Here is a 10,006-nt window from a genome sequence, read left to right as displayed (position 1 = left end):
TTGGATTCCATAGAAATACTGGAACACGTGAGGCAATACTGACCTTACGACTTATCTTAGAAGAAAGATTAAGGAAAGGCAAACCTACGTTTCTAGCATTTGTAGACTTAAAGAAAGCTTTTGACGTTGACTGGAATACTCTCTTTCAAATTCTAAAGGTGGCAGGGGTAAAATACAGGGAGCGAAAGGCTATTTACAATTTGTACAGAAACCAGGTGGCAGTTAGAAGAGTTGAGGGGCATGAAATGGAAGCAGTGGTTGGGAAGGGAGTGAGACAGGGTTGTACCCTGTCCCCGATGTTATTCAATCTGTATATTGAACAAGCAGTAAAGGAAACAAAAGAAAAATTCGGAGTAGGTATTAAAATCCATGGAGAAGAAATAAAAACTTTGAGGTTCGCCGATGACATTGTAATTCTGTCAGAGACAGCAAAAGACTTGGAAGAGCAGTTGAATGGAATGGATGGTGTCTTGAAGGGAGGATATAAGATGAACATCAACAAAAGCAAAACGAGGATAATGGAATGTAGTCGAATTAAGTCGGGTGATGTTGAGGGTATTAGATTAGGAAATGAGACACTTAAAGTAGTAAAGGAGTTTTGCTATTTGGGGAGCAAAATAACTGATGATGGTCGAAGTAGAGAGGATATAAAACGTAGACTGGCAATGGCAAGGAAAGCGTTTCTGAAGAAGAAAAATTTGTTAACATCGAGTATAGATTTAAGTGTCAGGAAGTCATTTCTGAAAGTATTTGTATGGAGTGTAGCCATGTATGGAAGTGAAACATGGACGGTAAATAGTTTGGACAAGAAGAGAATAAAAGCTTTCGAAATGTGGTGCTACAGAAGAATACTGAAGATTAGATGGGTAGATCACATAACTAATGAGGAAGTATAGAATAGGATTGGGGAGAAGAGAAGTTTGTGGCACAACTTGACCAGAAGAAGGGATCAGCTGGTAGGACATGTTCTGGGGCATCAAGGGATCACCAATTTAGTATTGGAGGGCAGCATGGAGGGTAAAAATCGTAGAGGGAGACCAAGAGATGAATACACCACGCAGATTCAGAAGGATGTAGGTTGCAGTAGGTACTGGGAGATGAAGAAGCTTGCACAGGATAGAGTAGCATGGAGAGCTGCATCAAACCAGCCTCAGGACTGAAGACCACAACAACAACAACAACAACAACAACAACAACAACAACTTGTATGAAATACAAAGCAGTGGACTAAGTAGGGGTACCTGCGGGACAGAACTGTAGAATTCTCTCTTCAAATCTTATTCTCTCAATGTTTTTGTAATTTCTGTATACTGGCTCCTGCTTTTAATGCTAACTATTGCCACCAAGAATAACTCCGAAAGTATGATAGGAGCTGAAAAGTTTGTGGGACGAAAGTTGCATCAGAAAACGGGGGCCATAATATAACATTGGTAGTTTTGTTGCTAGGTGGGGTCGCTTCAGAAATATGAAGGTCAACTTTGTTTTTTTTAAATCGGATGCTATAGTTTGGTACTTATTTTCTGATAGCGGCTATCGAGATGAATCCAATGATGTGTAACAGTAAGGTCTTCGAAGGTCAACGAAGGTCACAAAGGTGGCATGATCGTCCGTTTACAGAAGGTGTTCGAAGTGATGACCACTGGTATCAATGCAGTGCTACGACCTCCTTATCACGGATTGTGTGGTATTCCTTATCACATCGGCACTTACCGAAAGGCACTCTTCGACTACGCATATCTTCAGGTGTAGTTGGAACGTCTTTATAAACAATGTCTTTTACGAATCCCCACAAGAAAAAAATCCAGAGGTCTCAAGTCTGGCGAACTAGCCGGCCACGAGACATCGCCTCCGCGTCCAATCCTACGATTTGAGAATTGTCTCTGCAAATGATTTCTAGTCATCAGAAAAAAAATGTGCCGCACACTCATCGTGTTGATACCACATTCTGAGCCTTGTTCCTAAAGGTATTTCTTCCATTAACAGACCTAATGTTTCTTGCAGGAATGTGGTGTACTTCCTACCATTAAGATTTCCTTCGATGAAACAGGAGCCTATAATCCTGTCCTCCAGAATCCCACACCATACATTCACCGACCACGCCTTCTGGTGTGCAACTTGCCGCAGCCAACATGGATTTTCAGTTGTCCAATAATGCATGTTATGCAAATTAACATTTCCATGGTTCGTGAATGTAGTTTCATCAGTAAATAAAATTAATAAATTTGTCATCCCTCTGAATCTGAAGTTGAGCCAATCGGCAGAATTCAATGCGACGCATACAATCCATACCAGTTAATTCTTGGTGGAGACTGATATGCTAAGGATGATATTTATGGCAATGCAGAACCCGAACAATACTACTCATGCCAGTTTCGCTTACGATTTGACGCCAACTAACACAAGGATCTCGAACCACCGTGGCAAGAACACCAATTTCCGTTTCCTCGTTAGTAACTTCCCTTTGCCGGATATGTTTCCGATGCGTTAAAGATACAGTTGTTCTCAATTTATCACACATATATTTAAATGTACGACGTGTAGTGTGTGGACGTTGTGGAAATCTTTCAGCGTATAAATCTCAGCTCGCACTAAATATGGTTGGCATTCTCCGTAAATGACAAGCATATTGACTTGTTCTTCGAAGGAATGCATCATTCACATTCGCTTGATTCGACGATAGTAGTCTTCCCGTTGCTGTACAAACAGAATGGTTTATCTGTTGTAACAACACAAGTACCATAACTCTTGTTTGGAATTACACCAATTGAAAACGTACGAAAGCTTATAATATCTCTCTCATTATAGAGAGATGGCACGTTAGATGGATATACCATATTCCGCGAATAATTACTATTAGCACGATACACCAGAGAGAATTGTCAGAGCATGTGCTTCGATAAGTGCAGATGTGATAAAGAATACCACTCAATCCATGATAAGGTTACAGCACTACATTGATACAAATGATCATCACTTCGAACACCTTCTGTAAATGGACGTTCATGCCACCTTTGTGACCTCCTTTGTCCTTCAAAGACCTTACTGTTACACATCATTGGATTAGTCTCGATAGCCGCTGTCAGAAAATAAGTACCAAACTACAGCATCCCATTTAAAAAAACAAAAAGGTGACCTCATATCTCTGACGCGACCCCTCCTAGCAACAAAAAACCAACGTCATATTATGGCCCTCGCTGTCCCATGAAACATTTGTGCCACAAACTTTTCAGTTATCATAATTTCGGAGTTATTCTTGGTGGCAATAGTTAGTGACTCGTCCTGTATAGTAGGATCGAATCTCCTGCTGCCCCATTTATACATTAACATTTCTACTAATTGTTTTCGGTCTACACTGACAAAAGCCCAAGTTAGATCCAATGATACATATGGTACTGCGTTTTATTTACCTTTCTGCAAGCCAAATTGGCTTTTATTGTTTATCACGTACTTCTCCAGATATACAGTGAATCTCTGTGCGTAAGCTCGTACAAATATTTTTAATATGACTGCTAGAAGGGCCTATAATTTCTTGCTGCTGTTGCATATAGCCCGTCTCTGTTGGCGTAAGCCGTCGGCACACGCTCCGTGCTTTTGAGCGTCAACGTTAAGCGTGCCGAGTTCAAGGTGCTGCTGAGCGCTCAGAAACTACGCGACTTGTGCAGACGGTACGTGGGCCCCAACATGGTATACCGCGGTCGCAGCGCGCTCCAATGGCGTCGTCGGCTGTAACTGGCTCGCAGATCGCTCTGATTACGAAATGGATGAGACAAATTACTACGTGGGCTCTATTAAAACGCACATTTCCGCCCTGGACCATATGCTAGTCATTTTGTTATCCCTGTAGTGTACGCCGGCCGGAGTGGCCCTGCGGTTCTAGGCGCTACAGTCTGGAGCCGGGCGACCGCTACGGTCGCAGGTTCGAATCCTGCCTCGGGCATGGACGTGTGTGATGTCCTTAGGTTAGTTAGGTTTAAGTAGTTCTAAGTTCTAGGTGACTGATGACCTCAGAAGTTAAGTCGCATAGTGCTCAGAGCCACTTGAACCATTTTTGTAGTGTACGTAAATAAAAACCTCGATATCCATGAACATGTTACAAGACAGAAAGGAAAGCACTATTTCCAGTCAATAAGGACATCGGCTTATGAATGTGCCATTACAAATTGTGCGATACAAATTCATACTAGTTCTCCATGTAAGATAAGAGCTATACCATCATCCTCACTTATTAGTAAAGCCTTAACGTCATTCTTACTTGACCAATATCCAAATTCAGGAGCAGAATCATTGTAACTTATCAGATGGAAAACTTGAAACAAGTATGTGCAAAATATCTTGCTCCAAGTAGTGCAAGCTGTCTTGGATATAAAGCCAATAGAACAAACACACTCCTCAGTAAGACTGAATATTATATTTTATACTTTTATTGACAGTATAAGAAAGTATCAGAATCTATCAGAAAAAGTGAATCAGTGACACATCACCTATTACAATTATGCGTCACTTCATATTACCCTACACCGACCATGGACGGTTTGCGACCATACATAGCCCCTTACCACCTCCTGGTAGCTTTAATCGTTGATGTGTAATTAACTGACAGTTATAACAAACTGCAACAATAACAATGCATTCTATATGCATCTTCAATGTGCGGTTGCTATCAAACGACGTACTTGCATAATGCGCAATAACTCTTTAACCACGAATATGACATTTCCTGTTACTTTACTATAGGGCTTAACAACTGGCCGGTTTTGAGCGCGAGTACTCGCGTCTGCTCAGGCACGTGCTCGCGAGCAGCTGCAAGGTCGCGGAGTAGGGAGGGTCGGAAGGGAGGGGAAATGCGCGCGCACGTTTGAATAGGGCGGCAGCATGCCTATTGAATTCGCGCCGACTGTGTAACGTTTAAAGTACTAAGATCAGCTCTAACAGTCACTTCGCTGGTTAAGAATCATGTCAAGTCGCCGTTGTGTAACCCCAACCATGCTTTCGCAATTCGACCCCCCATTGGGAGGAAATGTATCTGTTTACAGAAAAAGATGGCGTTGCAAAATGTTTAGTATGTCACAAAACGCTGAATTCTTTTAGGAAATTTAATTTGCAGCGACATTATATGTCGTACCATGCTAAAGACTACGGAAGTGGAAAATGTGATGGACCAGATCGTGCACAGGAAGTTATTAAACTTCAAAGGAAGCATCCGAAGAAGATCTGGACAACGAAGAAAAATCAACTGAGGCAGCTCTCAGAATGAGTTGCAAAATTGCTTTGCTTTTAGCAAAATCCCTGCGTCCCTTCACTGATGGCGATTTAATAAAAGAATGTTTGGTAGTTGCAGCGGAACATTTGTGTCCCTCTCAAGTTGAACAGTTTCGAATTGTGCCATTATCTAACACGACCATTATGCGTCGCATACAGGACATGGCAGACGACGTCCAGAGCCAGCTTGCAAATATCTGTGAAGATTTTATGGCGTATTCTCTAGCTCTGGACGAAAGTGTTGATATCACTGGAACAGCGCAGCTTGCCATATTTATTAGAGATGTTAATAGAGATCTTCAGGTGAGGGAGGAGCTCTTCGATGTAGTAGCCATGAAGCACACTACAACCCGAGGTGATATTTTAAGTAGTGTTGAAGAACGTGTTGAAAATATAGGATTGTCGTGGAATTCTTTAGTTTCTGTATTAAATCGATTTTTTTGCCTATTAGATGACATAAATATGTTCATGAAAATAAATAACATGTGTGTTCCTGAATTGAAAGAACCTTCAAGGAAATGTGATCTCGCGTTCTTACGAGATTTAACTAGCCATCTGAATGCTTTGAACATTTCACTACAAGGTAAAGATCTGCTAATTACTCATTTCATAGATCGAATACGAGCTTTTAAAATGAAATTGACACTTTGGGTGAGTATGCTGGAAACAGGAAATTTAGCTCATTTTCCTAAATTATCATCCATGCAAGATGTTCACAAAGACTGTGAACGTTATTCACATAGTTTAGTTGCCCTTAAGGAAGAATTTGATCAACGCTTTCAAGATCTAACAGCACTAGACAGTGATTTTGATCTGTTCTCCTCTCCATATTCAGCGAATATTGAAGAGATTCGTCCTGAGCTGCAACTAGAAATTATTGACCTGCAGTGTGACAGAGAATACAGAAACAAATTTCAGAACAAGAAAAACGTTTTGGAATCCTACCGACACTTCCCTCAGGATAGATTTCCTCGTTTGCACAAACTGGCGGCTACAATAATATCAATGTTCGGTTCCACGTATATTTGTGAACAACTGTTCTCTGAAATGAAATGTAACAAGACGCGCCTGAGAAACGCATTGTCTGATCGAAATTTAAACTGTACGCTGCGCTTACAATGCACAAGAACAATTACTCCGAACATAGACGCAATTGTAAAGGGCAAAAAGTACAAGACAACCGAGAATCCCACACCTTTTATTGTGTAACAGTTCACAAATTAATACGAATGTAGAGGCATACACTAAGCTAATAAAATTATGTGGCACGTGTACAATCTCCTTTATTTGTTTCATTTGTCGCAGTAATAACTCGTGAGTGATATCCCTGCAGGTGGCCGCGGATTTACATTGACTGGCGGCAGCTGTTGTGTGCCCCACGTGACTCTCCCCACTCTCCGCTCTGGTCCGGTAGTGGGGGTAGCGTGCTCGCGCTGCTCCGTGCTCGCGCCTTGCTGCTCACAGCTTGCTCCGCGAGCACGTATGTTGTGAAGCCGTGCTTTACTACAACAAATCGTAAAATTAACGACGGGTTTTCGAGAGATCTTCAATTTGTTGGTGATTGGAAACGGTATATGGGCTTCAGCTGAAAGCCGAAATTGCGTGTCGCGACTCTGTACTAAAGAAAGATGACGTCACGTGACGTGGGTGGCGTTCTTCCATCCCATTGGCCTACGTTCAGCAGCACGTTGAGATTATCTGACATGATAGATATTACTCCTCACGCTCCGAAAGACTCGTCAACGTGCTTTTTCTACGCGATGTTAAAAACTCGACACGCTCAACGTTGACGGTTGAATGTTCGGTCTGAGTTCCGACGACGTCACTGAATTATCTTGCGGATTTTGCAGCAGAAATGATGAAGTGTGTGCTCTGCAGAAGGTCTGTAGTTAGTTCCAAAATCTGGCCACAACGAACGGATTTTAGCAACATGCGACGGCTATTTGTCACGGATTGTGGAACACCTGCATTCCTCGCCTGTGCGTTGGTCGACCTCTAATTGCTTAGTTGACGGGACGTTAAACGCTATGGACGCTTGTCCTTCATTCAGGCCGTTACCTGCAGTTCTCGGAACAGCCGATACGGTCTCCTAGGCTCACACGTACCGATATCTACAGCAACGCGGCAGCACTGGTCAGAAAGTCCGTGAGATTTTTTTCTGTGTGACAGCAAGTTCTAGTTGCTCCCGGTAAGGCGAAGGAGTGAACAACCGACCGCATTCAAGAACTAACCGAACCATACTTCTTTGTGAAAAATGACCCCACGAACATTACACGAACTGAAATATAAAGATTAGTTTGTAAGAAGAAATCGTTGAAACATGTCGAGACGGTATTGCAAGTGTGGATCAAAGCGTGATAAAAACCAAGCTACAAAATTTGACAAAGTTTCAGAACGAGTTCAGAATGATGGAGAGCTCTGGAAGCACCGACAAAGGGGAGGGACGAAATGCGTACAATCAATAAAAAGCTTCTTGTCCTGCATTATTGTATTATGCATTATTGCGTTACGACCATAATTTTACAAGCATTACAAGTTACTATTCTTTACGAAGAATGAAGAAAGCCGTTTTCCTAGCGAATCAAACCTTCGCGATTCTCTGATGAATGCCGACGACTCAGACAGCGCGCCTTCACGGATTATTATGTCTTCTTTACGTAGCATGATGCCCACCAAACAGCGTGTGAACTTTAACAGCAAAACTGGCAGCACCTGAAGACCTCTCGATAGAAAACCCCAGAGCACACAATCATTAGAATGTCATTTGCCCTACCAGATGCTCGGCATGAACTATAGACGGCTAACAAGAATGAAATGTACTCATCTAAAAGTGCGTCGACGTAATACTGAGTGATTCTTAAGTAGTTCTTGTAGTCGTCAGGTTCAGGTCTTTGATAATTCTGAATCATACCCAGACGATCGGAATGTTGGCTTTCGACAATACATTTTTTCACCCATTTCGTGTGATTTTTCTTTCGCGATACGAAGGTGAGTCAAATGAAAACCTTAAATTTGTAATAAATCGAAATTTCACGCCGTTATCCTGTAAGTTGGTAAGCGTGCTACAGACAGCGTGCAGAATGGCCTGTAGGTCGCAGCACAGTGCAGGTGCACGCATACTGTCGCAGTATCAGTATAAAGATGGCCGCCCCACTTGCGACTTGCTCCAGGGAAGAACAGCGTTCTGTTATTAGGATTTGCGTAGTGAAGGTGTGAAATCTGTTGAAATTCACCGACGAATGTTCAGCACCGTGATGCATGTTTGTTACAGCAGCAAGTCTACGAATGGAGTAGGAAGTTCGCAAATGGTGCGACTTCAGTGGAAGATGCTCCTCGTCCAGGTCAGGCACAACGAGTTGTGACTCTACAGAACATTGCAGCAGTTGCAGCCATAGTGAAGGAAAACCGCAGAGTGACACTGAATGACAATGCAGCATATTTACAGATTAGTCATGGGTCAGCACACCACATCGTGAATGATGTGCTCCAGTTACATAAAGTGTCTGCAAGATGGGTGCCACGGCAGCTGACTCCTGATATGAGAGATGTTTGTGAAGAAGTTCTCCAGCGCTTTGAACGAGAAGGTTTGTTTGTTTGTTTGTTTGTGGTTTTAGGGCGCAAAACTTCTATGGTCATTAGCGCCCAGCCCGTGACTTAGGAAACAGGAAAAAACCGAAATTTAAAACCAGCAGCAATGGGAACAAGGTCATAAAATTGGAGAAACTAAAAGCAGAAGGAATGCTTAAAAATCCACTACAGAAAGGGGTTGTTGTCCCCAAAAAAAAAGCTTCAAATAACTGAAGTCATTTCACTGTCACTAATAAACTGGAGAACGCGGTCGGCTGAGCGCGTGTCATCTGCTAAAATCGACGATAGATCAGGCGATAGCTGTAGACGAGAGCGTAACTGATTAAAATAGGGGCATTCAATTGAAAGGTGTCTGACCGTCCACAGCTGAGAGCAGTGGGGACAGAGTGGGGGAGGATCGCCGCTTAAAAGATGTCGATGGCTAAAAAAACAGTGCCCTATCCGGAGTCTAGCTAAAATTACCTCCTCCCGACGACGCGTTCGGGAGGAAGAGGTCCAAGCGCAAGGAAGGACTTTCACTTCCCGCAATTTATTATGGGGAAGTGTTGACCAATGCGCATGCCATAAATGAGCAACTTGGCGACATAAACCGCTCCGTAGATCGGTGAAGGGAAGCGACTGAATAGCTGGCCGAAGAAGAGAGACTGCAGCCTTGGCCGCTATATCGGCCGCCTCATTCCCACAGATACCAGCGTGTCCCGGGACCCAGAGGAACGCCACCGAGACGCCCCCCAGGTGGAGCAAGCGCAGACAGTCCTGAATCCGGTGGACCAGAGGGTGCACAGGGTAAAGAGCTTGGAGACTGAGGAGAGAGCTGAGAGAATCTGAGCAGATTACGTACTGTATCCGCTGATGGCGGCGGATGTAGTGGACAGCCTGGAGAACAGCGTAAAGCTCCGCAGTATAAACCGAACACTGGTCGGGAAGCCGAAAGTGATTTGGGGTGTCGCCAACAATATAGGCACTCCCTACACCTAACGATGTTTTCGAGCCGTCGGTGTAAATAAATGTGGCATCAGTCATTTGTGCACATAGAGCAGCAAATGCCCGATGGTAAACAAGTGTATGGGTACCATGCTTGGGAAATTGACATAGGTCACGGAGCAAGCAGATCCGGGGACGGAGCCAAGGCGGTGCTGTACCCCAAGTTGTCAAGAAG

The sequence above is a fragment of the Schistocerca piceifrons genome, chromosome 1 (assembly GCF_021461385.2).
Source record: "Schistocerca piceifrons isolate TAMUIC-IGC-003096 chromosome 1, iqSchPice1.1, whole genome shotgun sequence".
Classification (NCBI taxonomy): Eukaryota; Metazoa; Arthropoda; class Insecta; order Orthoptera; family Acrididae; genus Schistocerca; species Schistocerca piceifrons.
The sequence above is the reverse complement of the archived record's forward strand: the minus strand, read 5'-3'. Positions refer to the sequence as shown.